General features: G+C 42.0%; 1 protein-coding gene across 1 annotated transcript in view; it reads right to left on the reverse strand.

The window, feature by feature from the left end:
• The window catches only part of LOC125746967 (chemokine-like protein TAFA-2), a 78762-nt gene that overhangs the window by 8989 nt on the left and 51935 nt on the right, over window positions 1-17838 (reverse strand). The window lies entirely within an intron of this gene.

The raw sequence follows: 17838 nt of genomic DNA on the forward strand, positions 1-17838 counted from the left end.
ATTAGTCCTTGTGACACAGTGGGTAGCACTGACACCTCGTAATGATTCCGTGTTGAATAAGTGGAAAGAACCAATAGGGGTTGTTTATTATTATTATTATTACAAGTAGTATATCTGTTATTGTGGAACAGAAAGATTTGCTGTTACCTGTGAAACTGCTAAATTAGAAATTCTTTAAGCTAGCGCACACCAGAAACTCCTAATTTTTGACAATCCTTATTCCTAGTTGGGCTTTATTATTGTGCAAGTATATGGAAGCAGAATGAATATTAATAACGTTGATGTTAAAGATACATGACACCCAAATTCATACACTATGCAAAGAGACTCAGCACAGTCATGTGAAGCACAGGGCAGCACAGGGTTGATCTTAGCATGGATTTGCACATTGGCCGGCAGCGCGCCTGACATTAGTGTTTTGACACCAGTTTACCTCCCACAGTAGAGTCTATATACTTCTTCAGATCCATGCAAAAAAAACTTGTTGAAGAACACTGCAGCTACTTCAAAGGCAGACAAGTGGGGGGGGGGGGGGGGCTTGCCACTCCCAAGGAGGATGACTCAGTGTGGCAAGAGATGTGAAGGAGGGAAGCAAACAGACTGGCAAGTCGTCAGGGTGGCAGCAGCAACTCTGCAGAGAGATCACAACCACAAGGGGGAGCAAGGGCAGCGATGGGGGCTCGTGGTCCATAGACAGTCAGCATGAGGCACTAGCTCAGGAATGGCTGCATTCATGCTGGGGCAGTGGTGCAAGCTTTGATGGAGCAGAACAGGGCCCCGGCTGGATCCAATTTGCTGCACCAAAAATTTACTACCATCATTACTGATGCAGTCAGTGTTTCTGTGCAAGGACAATGAGGACAACGACAGTCCAAATACTTTTGGGGCATCTGTCACACTAAACCAGAGCGATCACTTAACAGGGTACACTGTGTGATAAGCCCCAAAAAAACTACAATACATCATAAATAATCGGAAAGCCTACATGAGAGATGGCCTGCGTGGAAGGAAAGAGGCATACAGGTACACTGCAACAAGTCAGCCAGCTGATGATTGATATTGAAACTTAAACCAAACCCAACCAATGAGAAATTTCTAGAAAGAAAGGAAGCAATGAAGGATCCTCTCTGGACCACACTCTTGTTTGTGGATTGTCCTCACTCGTCCACCCATCATCACGCAGATAGCGCTAATGTTAATGAGGACTGGCACAATGAGTAGATCAATACCACTTAAGCAGTCATACTGCAGTCTGCCAGCACTGCTGCTGATCTATAATCCATAAGTACATCGGTGTAAGAGCAGCCATAACACACCATCGAACACTGGCGAAACACGAGAAGGCATGTTCCACCTATACACTCTCATAGCCATGGAGTGGTTCACGTCCTCCATTTTGTTTGCGCATTCAAGACGTGCATGATTTTTCTGCAAACAAATCTCAAAAATCTTGTCGGCTTGATTTGGCCGAGAAGAATTGATAAAATTAAGAAATGCATGTTCTTTTGATAGAACAGTTCTTCTCGGCAGCAAAAATAAAATTTGATACCATTCTCAGAATTGATTTTTAAAATCCTATTCAATGCAATGGTTCGTATTAACGAGGTGCAGTATGAAACCATATGTAGTGCCTTTTATTATTATTGTATAATTATTTATTGTTAATACTTAAAGTAATCATACAAATGCATTATAGATACCCTCATAATGCATCATGATGCATTCATAATGTATTATAAACACGGCTATAAATATTTATAAAAAGCCATGTTTGTAACGCATTATGAATGCTTTATGAAGCTCTCACCCATAATGCACTATAAATACATTCATAATGCATTATAATGGTCAGTATAATGCATTATGAAGGTATTTATAGTACATTATATATGACTGTCTGTACACGGGGAGCCTGGAACCTATCACAGGCAGCATAGGACATACTGTAAGGCATGACATGTGTCACAATTGTAGTTCATGGGCTATCTGAAAACATCAGTTATTCTAACTGCATGCCTTTGTTGGATCAAACTGAAATATCCAGAGAAAACGCACAGGAACAGAACATGGAAACTCCACAGGCAAAGAGCAGAGGTGTGATTTAAAAACCCCGACGCTAGAGGTGTGAGGCAGCAGTACTACTCACTGTGCCACTCAAATGCGAATCAGTTTTCAAATATTTATAAGCTAATTAAGTGGATAAAGTCAAAGTTAGCCTTTTTCAGCACAGACATCTAAGGCTTTTCATTCCTAATGAGTCCAGCGAGGACAAATCAACAAAGACCTGCCCATGAGCTCTATGTCCTTGACTGGAGCGCTAGCATATACGCTAGCAGATGTGCTAGCAGATACAGCACTCAAGCCTCTGGGTACAGCCTTTTTCTCCAAACCAAACCCAGGCGATTTGTCTCCCAAGGCTTCACAGCAAACCTCATTCACGCCACACATGCTTTCTGACAATCCATAACGTCTCAAAAAGAGATATTGATTTATTTCACATTCTTTTTTGTCACGTCTGGACGTAACAAAGCACATGCTGTATGTATTGTACCTTCGCTTTGATTTATGCATGACGATTTACAGGCTGACAGTAATGTATGCTGAGTGTATATACCCTTGCTGTATTCTCAGTCATACCAAACAGCATTTTAAAGCTCCCCAGTCATTTCTATTCAAGTCAGAATGCACTGAAAGAATTTATTTCCAATCCAGTCATGCACTTTGTTTTTCTTCAGCATTTATGGATTCTTGTCTTGTTTTTAATCTAAACTGTTCAAATTAAAGTGTCCTATTAATCAAAATTGGGGTTTTAATATGCTACTCAGGAACAATATACTGTTAGATGAAGTTATTGTTGTAATGTGCAGTGAAGGACGACTTGAACAAGTATGCTAACAGAGAGGCTAATTACATATGATTGGAGAAACAACCTTAATAGACTGCCAATTGCTATATATATGGTTATGGTATAACACGGTATTTTCCGGAAGGACAACAGTTATTTGTACATTTGTAAAGTTCACTATCAAGTGTCAAGTCAACTCTTATTCCCTGATTTCTTGTGTGCACATTTTCACGTTATTTTATTTGTATTTTCTATATTTCTGTTGCGGCGCGGCAAAAAGGGTGACAATCCACTAGTGGCTCCAAGACAAAAGGGGGTTTCTTAAAAAAAACTGAACCCACTGGGTTAAAATACGAAACAAAAGGCCCACAAGGGGTCAGAACAGGGGAAAATAATTAATAGAACCACAAATGACCTAGAAAGGGAAATATAGAGAACAGAACTCCAAAAACAGGCAGAGTAACAAACACAGACCGATTTACACAGTAATTAACACAACGAGCCACTAAGGAGTAAAACAAAGGCAAGAACTTAAATACCAAGGAACACCAGGGCAAACAAGGAACAGGTGCAGCTAATATCCAATTAACCAATCAAGACAGGAACAGAAACAATGAGAAACAGGTGGAAGTGGAAACACTAAATGAGCACAAGGATTAGGGAACTATAACAATCACTAAGTCAGGGAAGCACTAGAGACTAGGGAACATAACAGAGGGCTGACTACACTAGGAAAGACTAAGAGGAAAAAAAATCTAATAGATATAAGCGGGCAACCAAAACAGGGAAGAAAAGAACCAACAACATAAAATATGAAAGTCTGAAACCCAATAAGCAAACAAAACAGGTGAGGCTGGTGTCTAGCTAGTCTCAAACCCATAACTGCATACATGACAAGTCTAAGCAGCACACTCAACTCAGTGAGCTATGCAGTTGTCTGGAGGGCAGGGAGAACACACTAGGGCTAAGGGGCTGCATGACGGGAGAGAGCTCAGAATGAACAGCGAAGGAGGCAAGGTCGGATGGGCGTCCACCCTGACAATTTACACTGTTACTTATTTTATTTCTGTATTTTACTATGTATGCTGTATTTGTTAGTTCATTCTTTCTAAACTGGAAAGGTGAACTACAGTACCGTTGTTTTTAAATGTGCTATGTAAATAAATACTTGATTTAATGAATGATATGTGTTTGATATGTACCAGGAAAAACTAAATGATGGCAATTTAAAAATAAAGAGATATAAAGGATGAAACAATTTTTGCACAAAAAAATATATTGGCATAACATACATTTTTAATAAATATAACCACAGAGACGATTAAAATATCAGTGCATGACCAAGTCCTGCATACATGACCACAATATATCCACAAAATCCACTATAAGACAATAGTCAATCCCAGTAAAAAAAAATGATTTGACTGGAAATACGCCTGAATAAATATACAACCAGAAAATTACATTGTTAGTATCCCAGCAGAAACACCAGTAGGTCATGAATGAAAGCAATAACATCTGCTTATTAAATGAGGTGAACATGTATGTACATACAGTATGCAATCGCAGAGGAGAATGTGAGATGGGGGGGACTTAATAATTTAAACACAAAGGTCTGTTCATTGGGGGGATGATTGAACCCAGATTCACTAGTGTGTAACTGCCCTGTGTATATGTGCATTTACTTGATACTTAAAATCATCATGTATTGTTCTACAGACTGACTAAAAGCTAAAATTTCCATCCACCCATCTATCTTCTGTAGCCGATTGTCCTATTCAGAATCATCGGGGTTTGCAGCCTATGGCTAGAATATAGGGAATAACCCAGGATGGGGGCGCCAACCCATAGCAGGGCCACATTATAAATGGGTAAAAACATTTAAAAATAAAAGGCTGCATAAAAAGTAGCATAAATAGAGCAAAAAATGAAACTCGATGGCCCCTTTGTCTATTTTTTCTCTTTGTAACTTTGCTGCCTAGCCAGAGATGTGCTCTTTTTAGTCACATTTCTGTCTAAATCGTGACACTGAGAAAAAGATCCAGAACAATTCCTTGAGGTAATTCCACATACCTATTTGCATGGTGCGGTTTCCTGCTTGCCTCTGACACGCCCCATGTTATGTGGCCGACTCACAAAGCTCATTTTCACCAAAATAGATTTTTGGAAGCTCTTTCACAATTTCACGGTTGATGGCAGTGCGGGAAAGGATGACATGTTTGACAGCAGTCACACGGCGAATTCGATCAAGGAAAAGCATGTGAACAGGCTCTACATGGAAGCAGGCTCAGAATAAAACTGACAAGAGAAAGATTGCAGTGAAGCTTAAAAACTGGGAAAAGGAAAAATTAATTTTGCGTTTCTATCTATTTCAGAAGTGTTACAATAAGGTTAAAATATCAAGAAGCACAAAAACATGTTTTTTTTATTTAAAAATATCTTGAAATATCAAAATCTTTCCTTCTATTGTGGAATGTGTATCACAAGAATTAAACACACTGGCCAGATTTCATGATGTTCATGGTGTCGATTATTCAAACAGATCCCAACAGAAGGACCCCTGAGTATTTATAAATCCTTGTCCACAGGTTGCCAACAGCCCTTTAGATACAAAAAAATAGCAACAGGCTAAAATGAAAATGAATGCTAATCCATTACAAAAAGACATGTTGTTGAGACAGGTGCAATGGGAATATGGCATGTAATTAATATGGTGGCTGAACACCAGTCGGAATCTTACCGCTGTAAAGCCCTTAACAATCTGGAGATTCAGATGGGCACCTATGAAATGCTAATACTCCTTAGCAGCTACCCATGTTCCTGCAGGTTTCTGCTAGAGCAATCAATACTGGGGCCATGGAGCACTTCAATTAATTACATTGACACAGATATACTCTTATCAGCCTTGATAGAATTATATATCAAGTGGCCAGATGTATGCTTGCAGTTAAGCACTGATTATCAGCAAATTAGTAATTAACACTGTATAAGTATTTGCTTAAAAGGTCTTAAGCATTTTAGCTTATTTTTGGATTAGTAATTTTTTTCCCTTAAATGGCTGCATTCTGGAGCAGCATGGTGGTGCAGTGGTTAGCACTGTTGCCTCACACCTCTGGGACCTGGGTTCGAGTCGCCGCCTGGGTCACATGTGTGCGGAGTTTGCATGTTCTCCCCATGTCGTCGTGGGGTTTCCTCCGGGTACTCCGGTTTCCCCCCACAGTCCAAAAACATGCTGAGGCTAATTGGAGTTACTAAATTGCTCATAGGTGTGTAAGTGAATGGTGTGTGAGTGTGCCCTGCGATGAGCTGGCCCCCCAACCTGGGTTGTTCCCTGCCTCGTGCCTATTGCTTCCGGGATAGGCTCTGGACCCCCCGCAACCCAGTAGGATAAGCAGTTTGGAAAATGGATGGATGGATGGCTGAATTCTGGCCTCCTGCTAAATAAAGCAGTATTACCATTTTGTCAGTTGATCACGATGATTGTGAGTAGCATGCACACTGTGTCTTAGCAGATAATTTCATTTTAACAAAGCACAGGTGACGTTAGGCAGGTCTGTGACACAAAAGTTTTAGCTCCCAGTGTCCTGGTGCCACTGGCACGCGCTAAGGTGAGGAAAGACAAGCTGCATAGAAAAACACACCGAAGGGCTTTAGTCCTCAAAAAAAACTGTCCTTGTTGCTTCCATATTGTCATTCCATTCCAGCTTTCAGGGGCTCCTTACACACCTTGAAGTCCATCGCAAATTCCTTCATCCTTTCCACATTGAGCTTCAAGTGGTGTGTCTTACCCAACCCAACAAAACTCTCTACCAGACTTCGGCACTCCACTTCTCTTCCTTTACTGTCACATCTCTTAAGGTGGATATGCACCGTGTGATTTTTTTTTGCTGTCCTAGATGAAAGATTACCAGTGTGAAAGAACTGTGGCGATACCTGTGGTCGTGGCTCTAACATGGCGGTCCTACGTCACACAGTGACAACAGTTCAAAGACAGGGACAAATGTCCGACAATGTCAGAAATTCATTATGACCATTTCACAATGTGACAGCTGCCAACTACATACGTCTACCACCCAACCAATGCTGATGACATTTCGTTCTTGTACATTGACTTGCACTGTAGCCTACAGTTCAGTTGGTGTTATCATCGTACAGTCTACATTGATTTACCTAAATGTATTACATCCATGTCTTGATGCCGCTTACATAGCTGCTGAAATCTCTCAGCCTATAGGAGGCTTCAATCGTAAAATCAGAAAACCTGTGTTGATAACATGAGCCATGAACTTGAAGTATAAGTATAGTAAACAAAAATCGTGACAAGACTTTCCTTTTGGGCACAACCATGTCACTCAGTACCACATCAGATATACAGTTGCATGAACTGTAGCCGGTTGGTGAGCAAATCTGTGACCCAGTCAACCATGGCATCCTCAACCTGCAGCATCTTTAACTCCTATGCCAGTAGAAAAGGCTAGATGGCGTGTAACTCACTGGAGAATTCAAAGAAGGGAATCTTCATAATGATCTAGGTGCAAGCAGGATCTGTGAAGCAGTAAAGAATAGCACTCTGCACACCTATGCCTGCCAGGTATGCAAATGGACGTGGCTTTGGGAAGCCCTTCATGGATGGTCTGAAAGCAGCCACTCAAATAATATCTTCATTATGTGTAATGTTAATGTCACTGATCTGTAGCCATTAGTGGCTCTTGAGAATCCCTCCTTAGGAACAAGAACTTTACGGGAGGGGGTGAGGCCTGTCAAAATCGTATGGACAGATTAAACGTCTACATCTCTTCCAACTGGAGTGCACTTCAAGCAATCTTGGGTCAACACCATCAAGACCTTGATCATGCTTGGCCATTCTAACTTTCTGAGGGGAAGAGTTGGAATGAGGGAGAATAGAGGTAGAGTTTAACCACAAAGGGTCTAGGGGGAATCTTGACTAAGACAGGTGTGACTGTGAGTAAGCGGGGGCGTGCCTATGACCAGGTTATTGGGCTGAAGCCCCAGATATTTTATCTGTAGCCCTGGAACTTTTGAACGGTGAAACCAGTTAGTATTACTAGCACGTACTTTTGACAACCATGACCATTTGTATCTGGAGCAGCAGCTGAGTGTGCAGTTCAGCAGGAAATGGTTAGTAGTATGCTACAGGGAGAACATTTTAAGCATGTTTAATCAGAGGAGTTTGAACAGGCTGACTTGAATATATTGTCTTTGATAAAACTTGTGCTTGAAATAAATCAAGAAGGCCAGTGTAATGAGTGGAGCCATTGTCATTGTCAATGCTGTGTGATGATGGTTGTCTTTGTAGGTTTTGCAGATGAATTCTTGTACTAATGTTGAATTTTTAGGAACCACATGACTGCCTTTTGCTTCTCAGTGAAGTCGCAAAGGAAAGAGGCTGCTAAGATAGAACAAAGAATGGGGGTGGGCGTGTAGACATCATGTGGGCTAAGCCCCTGACCCTCGTGCACCCTAGACACACCCCTGCGTTAAAACATAGGTTTAAGTCATCTAATCTCACTGAATTCCTAGCTTCACCAGGGCCAAACTGTGATAAGTCGCTCAGCATATCGATCAGCGTGATTAAAGTAACCTGAGATTGATACAAATGCCCTTGGCTGTTGCGTTTGAAGACAAGAAACATGCGAGTCCATGACCTCTTATGTAGCGTCCACATCAACCAACAATCCAACGTGAACAACAACTTGTGCTGCGGGCAGCGTGGCGTCAGCTTCACAGCCAGCAGGTCAACGTCCAGGCAGCAGATTTACTCTTTCATGGTCACATGCTCAGGATTATACCACTCAGAGTTAATAAAAAAATCATTTTTGTTTTACTCCTGTTAGTGAACTTGGGTTGGAAGACCTCCAGTGTCCAACACGTCTCCATGCAGCCATGAGTCTTTGAAGCACATGAATCTGCACTCCTGAGAGTCCATTTGGCTTCTCATCTAAGCACAGACTGCATCCATCTCGTTTGGGTGTGATGTCACGTTACCCATAATTACTGCACACAAGTACGACCTGAAATTCTTTGTTCAATCAGTATCTCGCTGTCTCTCTCACCCTAATTCCCGCCTTTCCCTCTGGTGAGATTCCTTTCCATTTGGGGGCAGCGTCCCATCTCAGGGCAATGAGCTAATAATGATAATCTAACAAGATAAGACAAAACAAAAAGAGGATGAGAATAGGAAGAAAAACAGCAAAAGGACAAAAAAATAAAGCATCTATGGCGCCTTGAAAAAAATATAAGAAAGGTAGGCAAAGCAATTTGTCTCAGTCGCAGCAAACATACACGTACTGTATCAGTGATCCTGAAATCCGACATGTGAATCTCTTGACTGTCCACCCCTCCCGCATGACAGCAGAATGGGAAGAAACGTTACATACCGTAGGATTTGCAGTGTCGAGGCGGCCGAGTGCCACGCTCTGCTCTACCATGTTTTCTAAAAGATTTTTCAACAGAAAGATGCATGACACTCATCTCCCCCTACATGGATGGACAGCTAAGTGGAGCCAGGCCACAGGGAAGGAGAACATCAATCTGAAAAGAGCCTCAGAGCCAGGCTGAGGTCACCACCGAAGACACCGTGAAAGGTACGGATTGGAATGGCAGGAGGAAAAAAACCAGCAAATAGAAACATTTATGAATAAACACTCAGAAAATGCGGCTCACAAAGCTGTATATAAAGTACAATACGAAAAACTGAAAAGAAAGAAACAATGAGGAAAAAACACTATTAACACTTAAAACTGTAGTGTAATTGTAGCGTATTGGCAGTTCAGTGCTTTGGTTTCTATGCTAGTGACCTGATCATACTCATGGTGGATATTCTCTGTAGGTAAAAAGTAAGAAAAGCCCTGGACAGAGTGCACTTATTAAGCTTTTTATTTCTACTCAATCATGCAGCTTTTGCTGATTTTTCGCTGAATTCAATGAAGGGGGGCAGCCAATCTGCCACTCGGCTAGAATAAGCAGCTATGCAGCTTTGAATACTATCTGCTGTACACAGCAGATATCTGCTATAAAATCTGTATACATAAAATCAGCACCAGATAGGCTACATAAAAAAAACCCAGACCTACTCAGGGCACATTATGCAGCAAAGCAGACTTGTGTTTCCTGAGACGCACTCCCACAAACCTGTGATTAAGATTCAATTTACGAGCACACCCCTGAAATAAGCACGGTGTAGAACCGGCATAGTCTTTCCACAAGGTGAAAGTCTGAAGGCTTCCAGGACAAATAAAAAACCCCCCGTTCCTTAGCAGAATGCCATCTTGCAATAGCTCAATCTGTGTCACATGTTCGGCGTTCAAGTATCCTGATGATAAAGAGAACAAACACTTCTTCTGGCTCACTAATCTCCCTTGTTATTATCTCAGAAAAACTGCTGTAAACTCTGGAGGAAGAGAGAGATGACTACACTCATTTCTCAAATGGTTCCGCCAATGAATTTAAACAGACCTGATGATTAAGACCTCTTTATGAGGATGTGTTATCCTGTAGGGTATTTTTTTCAGTCCCGTTCCCAAAGATACATCCTGGATTGATAAAAAGCTTATTGTGGCTTTTTCAAAGTACCTGTGTTGTCATATAAAAAGTCACTCAAGTTTTTCATCTTCGGTTTCAAGGGGTCTTCGTTTGTGACGCAGCGGGAACGGACAGATAGTGGTTGAATAACACAGTGGGCATACTTTACTATATATTTGGGTCAGTAAAACTGAGTTAATGAAGGCCTGACAACAACCATACGGAAGACAGAGCGTAGAAAGTCTTGGTCTGGTTCTTCTGCCTCCACTTGAACTGTCCCCAAGTTCACGCTTCTGTGGCTCTGCTTGGGTGAGAGAGACAGATGGCCAAGCCTGACAGCAACTGTGAAAGAACGGGGCTGCATAGCGCATGAAGTCCTTGTCAGAGCCATAGATCTCCCTGCCCCCTATGCAGCAGACCTCCGCTGACCGTTCAATTACTCGACCCCCCCCCCTCCCCCAGAGGAGCTGATGCGCCCAGTGAACTAACGGCCCTTCACACAGAAATGCACCTCTGTCACCACCCATTGCACTCGCATTCTTCACGGATGGGAATAAGGGAACATTATTAGGCACCTGCCAGACAGGTCGAGGAAGGTATTCAAGGGGCTTTTTCCTAGGGTGTGATGGTGCAACATCAACAGTACCAGCCTACGCTAACAGGTCTCAGTCCCAAGCCAGGCATATATCGTATGTCCCAGGCACTAGTCCTGGATCTAGAAGGGGGATCCTGAGCGTATGGCTCAGTGTGGGTTAGGATGCTGTGTCTGTGACAGGGAGGTTGCTGGTTCAAATCCCACAATCTGCCATTTCATCAGTGGGCCCTTGAGCGAAGGCCTTTGGACCATCAATTTCTAACCAGGCTTTCTCAGTTGTGGATCCCTTTTAGATAGGAGCATCTGCTGAATTTGGGAAAACTTCTGTAGTGGGAGGGGAATTATTCCCAGCCATTTTCCATGGGGACAGGAGGGAGGAGTAGAAGCTTGGACTCGCCTCGCATTGAAGGACATTCAGGGCTTTCGCTTCAAAGCTACACCCAACACGCAGGGGTGATGGACAGAACCACCACGCCTGTCGCAACCATCCGCTGCTGCGCCTGTTGCTCCGCTTGCCGGCGTTGAGGTATTTTACACGTGAACAGGGTCTCCATTTAAACAGCCCCCTTTCGGGCTGTCAGGCTCTCAAACGGAGCCTGTGATAGTCCCGGTTCCGCGGCTCAGCCGTGGCGAGATGACAAGGCAGACAAAGGCTCTCAGAGAGGAGCTGCTCTCACAGAAGGCGGCGTTCACTCTCCTGCTCTCCTGTCTTCTGCCGGTCTTCTGTCACACAGCTGTCATCTCTATCTAAGCGGTGTCACCCCCCTCCCCACACAGCCTTGCTTACACAGAATGTGTTTATATAGATTCAAGAAAGACTCGACCTAGCAACAACAACAAAAAAAGGCTTATGATGGTTGCATATGTGGGCCTGCTACATCACACAGCCTATTTGGTTTTAATGACAATAGCGGTAAAAGGGTCAGCGATAGAAATTGCAGTTCCAGAAAACCACAGCTGATGCACAGCCACTTTAGATGTGGTGAAATGTCACAGATACTCCATAGCATTAAATTGGCCACACCCCGTATATACACGTATATGTTTTTAGCAAAATACAAATGCTTGTGGATTCAGCCATCAAAGATAACACTTATTGGCTTGAGGGGACTTTTTGAGGGCTCTCCTGGACTTACAAGGACTGCGATGTTCTTTTCCTAAGCTAATGCACATTTGTCATAGTTGTCTACTTTGTGCTTTGCCAGCTAATATGTAGCCCACAGTCTACGACTCAATCCTAATAAAATACATTCTTATTGAGCTGGGCCATTTTTAAACCCATAAAGTGTCACCTTAGCATGACTGTTTGTGATGATTAGGGTCTTGTTCTCCATCCATCCATCCATTTTCCAAACTGCTTATCCTGCTGGGTCGCGGGGAGGGTCTTGTTCTCATTCACTCCAAATCAATCAATAAATCAATCAGACCTTATTAAAGACCACATTTTTACTAGCGATTTTATCACGAAGAGTGATTTATGGTAACATTTCCCAAAGAAGTCAATACTGGGAATTTCATCCCCTGACTCAAGCAGTACTCAAGGAGTCTCCAAGATTTACTGGGGGATGTCCATAGGTGAGAGTGCTATTTTATTATTCTAATCTAAATTTTTCTGGTAGCCAGTATAGGGGGCAAATACAGCACTAATACTCACACATTGCTGGTTCAGCAAGATCTCCTGGCCAAAGCACCAGCGCAAGACACAAGAATCATTTTTGCAAAAAATAAAACATGGCTACAGACGTTTAGTTTCAGTTTAAAAAATGCACAGAGCAGCATCACTCCTGGACAGTATTTTGATTTAAATGAGAGTCACTTAAAATATATTTCTAAATTAAATGCCAACTGTTGAGTCAACTGTACCACTAAGATTATTTACTGAGATATCCGTGTTGACCCAGAAACCAGCCACGTTCATCTTAAAATTTAAATGCATGTGGTGCTTAGTCACTTAAAAGCTACACTCATGATTTCTGTCCTGCATTACTCATCCTTAATGTACTTCACATTGGTCTTAAGCTGAAAGAGCTGACATATTGCATTTGATTTGACAGATGCAAGAGGTCAGGCGCTATTGTATAATCAACACTTTCCTTGCAAGTTTTATCCCCATTGGCCAGAATACATAGAGGAAATAGAAGTGGGTGCAACTGAGTTCAGAATTTCAACAATGTACTGAAAATACAAATAAACTTTTCATTCTGTAACAGATCAGCCGAAACCAAGACAATGTCTGCCAACTGCGACCAACACTCTGTTTCAGCCTGTCTGAGGGAATATGGTGATCCGTGGTGTCAGAAGTAACCCCTCAGTCCAAAAGCAGTCATTAGGACTCTCAAAAGAAAGAACTCAGTCAGTATATTGTCAAGGGATTTTATGATGTGTGAACCCAGACTGAAACATGGGATCAACTTTACTGGATTGTCAGTAGACATGGGGCCACAGGACATTACATATAACCAAAGGTTTAGAAAAAGTGAAGGACTTAAGACAGGCTTATAAGATATATCATTCAAATCCATATTGGGTATCTTTAATACAGTCTTGTTATATCTATCTTAAAAGATCAAGTAACGCATTCAGAAGATTATTGTATATTTATATTATTTATAAATAATAAAAATAACCTTTCAAATTACAGGCAGAAGTTGCTTCATTACATTAAAATCTTCATCTTACAGAAGAGGGTGGGACACAGGGGGCTTGGAGAATATCCCAGGCAGCAAAGGGCCAAGACAGGATTAAATCCAGGACAGGATGCCAGTACATGGCGGCACACACACGCACACATGTATGCATACACGCACACGCACACGCATACACACGCGTATGCATGCACATCACGGCTATTTTAGAGATGCCAATTTGCCTGACTGTTTGAGCCCTGAGGAAAGAAACCTGAATATCCAGAGAGAGCTTGTGCAACAGGGGAAGAACATGCACATGTATAGAATCATATATTTACATTTGCATTTATTTGGGAGCATGTGAAAAAGCGATGCACATTTCAGGCAGATAATAAGTAACAAGGAGTATTTCACAAGCTTTTCTGCTTCTTTGCTGTTAGATTCTCAGCTAATTCAGTAACTTTTTAAAATAGAAATCAAGGGTTGCCCTTATAATTGGAATAATTCACATTCTGTATCTCCCAGAAGCCCACTTAATTCTTCTAATTCTTGTGTGGTCATTATGCCAGGAGGCAGACATTTTATGTTTGACAGTTTTCTTTTATTCCAAAGCATTCATTGTACAACTTAAAGTGGCAGAAAACATATCACTTAGCCGCTCAGATTTAGTCAGTGGGTTGGTTGAGACATTATTCAAGGAAACACATCTGCAACCACGGTGATAGCAGCTGAGGCATGGTTGGGCCAACAGTGTTTTTTTCCAATATAATCCAATATAATGAGGAGGCAGTCTCTAAGAACAAGTAAGGCTAGAAACAATTTACACATTGACTATATAAATTAATATACAATTCAGACTGTGATTGCAATGATGAGTAGGACCTGCTACATTTTGAACGACGGTAACAGCCCTAAGAACATTTACAAAACATTAGCTACTGTAATATTATTCCTTGTCTTTTCCATATGAACGTTTAAATCTCTTGAAATTTTTCAAGAGAAACAGTTTTCTTTTATTCCAAAGCATTCATTGTACAACTTAAAGTGGCAGAAAACATATCACTTAGCCGCTCAGATTTAGTCAGTGGGTTGGTTGAGACATTATTCAAGGAAACACATCTGCAACCACGGTGATAGCAGCTGAGGCATGGTTGGGCCAACAGTGTTTTTTTCCAATATAATCCAATATAATGAGGAGGCAGTCTCTAAGAACAAGTAAGGCTAGAAACAATTTACACATTGACTATATAAATTAATATACAATTCAGACTGTGATTGCAATGATGAGTAGGACCTGCTACATTTTGAACGACGGTAACAGCCCTAAGAACATTTACAAAACATTAGCTACTGTAATATTATTCCTTGTCTTTTCCATATGAACGTTTAAATCTCTTGTAATTTTAATCATATTGGTGGTGAAACAAACCATATTTGTGACAGAAATCTGTCATTTTTAACTAGTGGATGGACATATAAGAATGTTATGAGGAATAAGCAAAATGGATTGAGAGCTAAAAGAAAATGTATTATTACCAGGGGCCAGGACATTGAAGACAAGCACTTCAAAAGAGTGAAACCCGTGTTTAGTTTTCCAATTTGAACAGAGACCAGAATAGTACATTAGAGAAACACTACCCTCATCTGCAGGATGAGGATTTTGATCAAAGGAGTGACTGAGTACAGAAGACTAACCTAAAGAAGGGCACTCATCAAAACCAAGCCAGGTTCTAGTAAGAAACAATATATCAGGTTCCTTCATAAGCTCAGTTGCAAGCAAACATACATGTCCGCCTGTCCATCCATCCATCCGTCCATCGTTCATCACCCCCTGTTCAGAATGGTTTCAGTGAGGATTTCAGACAACAAAGGGCATGGGGCAGGGGATACCATGGGTTGGATGCCAGTCCATTGCAGGATATACACTCTCACACACTATGGGCAATTTAGAGACAACCAACACATCCTAAGGAAAACCACATCAATGGAGCGACAATGTGTAAATTCCAAAGAGACACTAAGAAACTTAAAAGGTGGTCCCCACATTGTCAAAATAGCAGGTCCCCACATTATAACATATGCATAACCCACACATACACCCAACCCCCAAAGAGCCAAAACCACCATGACCGTCTGCCCAATATTCTGTTGGTCCTCCACGTGCCACCAAAACAGCTGTGACCCTTTCGGACAAGGGTTCAACAAGACCTCTGAAGGTATCTTTGTATTTGGCACGAAGATATCAGCAGCGATCCTTTAATTCCCCAAAGATACATGATGGAGTCCCTGTGGATTAGACTCTCTGTCCCAGCGCAACTGCGAGATGTTCGCTGGGACTCAGATCTGGAGAGTCTGGTGAGTAGGATAACGCTGAACTCTTTGTCATGTCCTGCAAACCATTCCTGAACAGTTCAAACACATTACCACATTGACAGGTGACTATAGTTGCCATAAATGGGTGTATATGGTCTGCAACAATGTCATGATAAGTACCGCGTGAATGGCCAGACTCAGGAGTTCCCAACAGAACACTGCCCAGCATCACACTCTCTCCACTGGCTTGTCTTCTTCCTCCAGTGCATCCTGGAGCCACCTGTTCCCCAAGGAAATGGAGCACATGCACCTGCCCATCTACATGATGTGAAAGGAAACCAGATTTTCTTCCACTGGTCCTGATCTCTACATGCCCATTGCAGGTGCATCAGCCATTTGGGGAGGGGTATGCATGGGCACTGTGACTGCCCTGCAGCTGTGCAGCCCCATATGCTGCAGGTGTGCATGATGCAGCCATTTCAGCCCAGAATTAAAGTTTTGCATCAGTTGTGCTATAGTAGCTCTCCTGTCATTTTAGAGCAGAGTACAGCCTCCGTCGCCCCCACACATCAAAGTGGCCAATTCATGGTTTTCCCCTCTTCTGACCCCTGTTGACAGGTACTCACCAGCACTGAGTGGCAGCACCCCACAAGCCCTGCGGTTTCAGCGAAGCTCCAATGCAGTCATCTGGCCATGACGATTTGTCACTTAGATGTTACCGCTTGCCCATTTGTCATGCATCAGACTTGTTGCCTATGAATACCAGCTGTTCACGTAATATTCAGTATATCCCATGTCTTGTTTGTAGAAAATCATTATTATTATGGGGACCAAATGTACCCACAATGTGAAAAAAAACCTGTAATTTTGATGTTTTTGGAGACCGTTTTTTATCGAAATCGGTAACTGCATTCAAAAAACTAAATTGTCAAAAGTATTTTGTTTGGTTGTGGTTAGAGCTGGATAAGGGTTAAGATTGACATTGTTAAGATTAGGGTTTTTCCCACAGAAATGAATTGACAGTCCACAGTGTGTGTGTGTGTGTGTGTGTGTGCGTGTGTGTGTGTGTGTGTGTGTGTGCGTGTGTGTGTGTGTGCGTGTGGCTCCTGCTCCAACGCTGCTTACACTCGTACCTGAGCATTCACTGGAAGCTCAGCCTAGCTGCACTTATGCCACCTGACTCCTTGACAGCATGTGCATTTGTACATTTTCAATGTGCTGTCTACCTCACAGCTCATCACTTTGGACAAAAGTGTCTGCTAAATATGCTAATGTATATGTAAATAAATTAAAACTCTGCTTTCAGTTCAGATCTTCTGCTCATGGCCTTGCACCAATAACCTCCGGGATAGGCTCCGGACCCCACGTGACCCTGAATAGGACAAGTAGTTACAGCAGATGTATGTATGTATGTGTGTGTGGATGGATGGATGGATGGATGGATGGATGGATGGATTTTCTTCTTGTGATTCTTGCAGAGAAACATGTCTGGCTACTTATCAAGTTATTGCAAGAAATACCACAATCTAGTGGTTTAAATGGCCTAGTTATACAGTGTCAGGTAATAAAGTCACTTTCTGTAGAACAAAATTGAATCAGGGGTTCATTGAAGCTTGCATTTTTGGAAGACAGTAAGGCTGCCACTTGTCCTCATTCCTGATTGATGGGTTACAACTGGACAGAAAAAAAATGAACAGAAGAATCACATTATGCAAGACAGAGACTGCCTCTTGTAAAAAAAAAAAGCCAGTCCCCCCCACCCACCCCCCTGCAAGGTATCTAAGCTATCTATAAATCCCACATTATTTGAGGAACATCATTCAGACTTGTCAACCAGAAAATGATAACGGTTCATAAATGACTGATAAGATTTATATCACTTAACTGAATCTTACTGTGGACCTGCAGGAGACATT

This window comes from Brienomyrus brachyistius, chromosome 8 (genome assembly GCF_023856365.1).
Source record: "Brienomyrus brachyistius isolate T26 chromosome 8, BBRACH_0.4, whole genome shotgun sequence".
NCBI lineage: Eukaryota > Metazoa > Chordata > Actinopteri > Osteoglossiformes > Mormyridae > Brienomyrus > Brienomyrus brachyistius.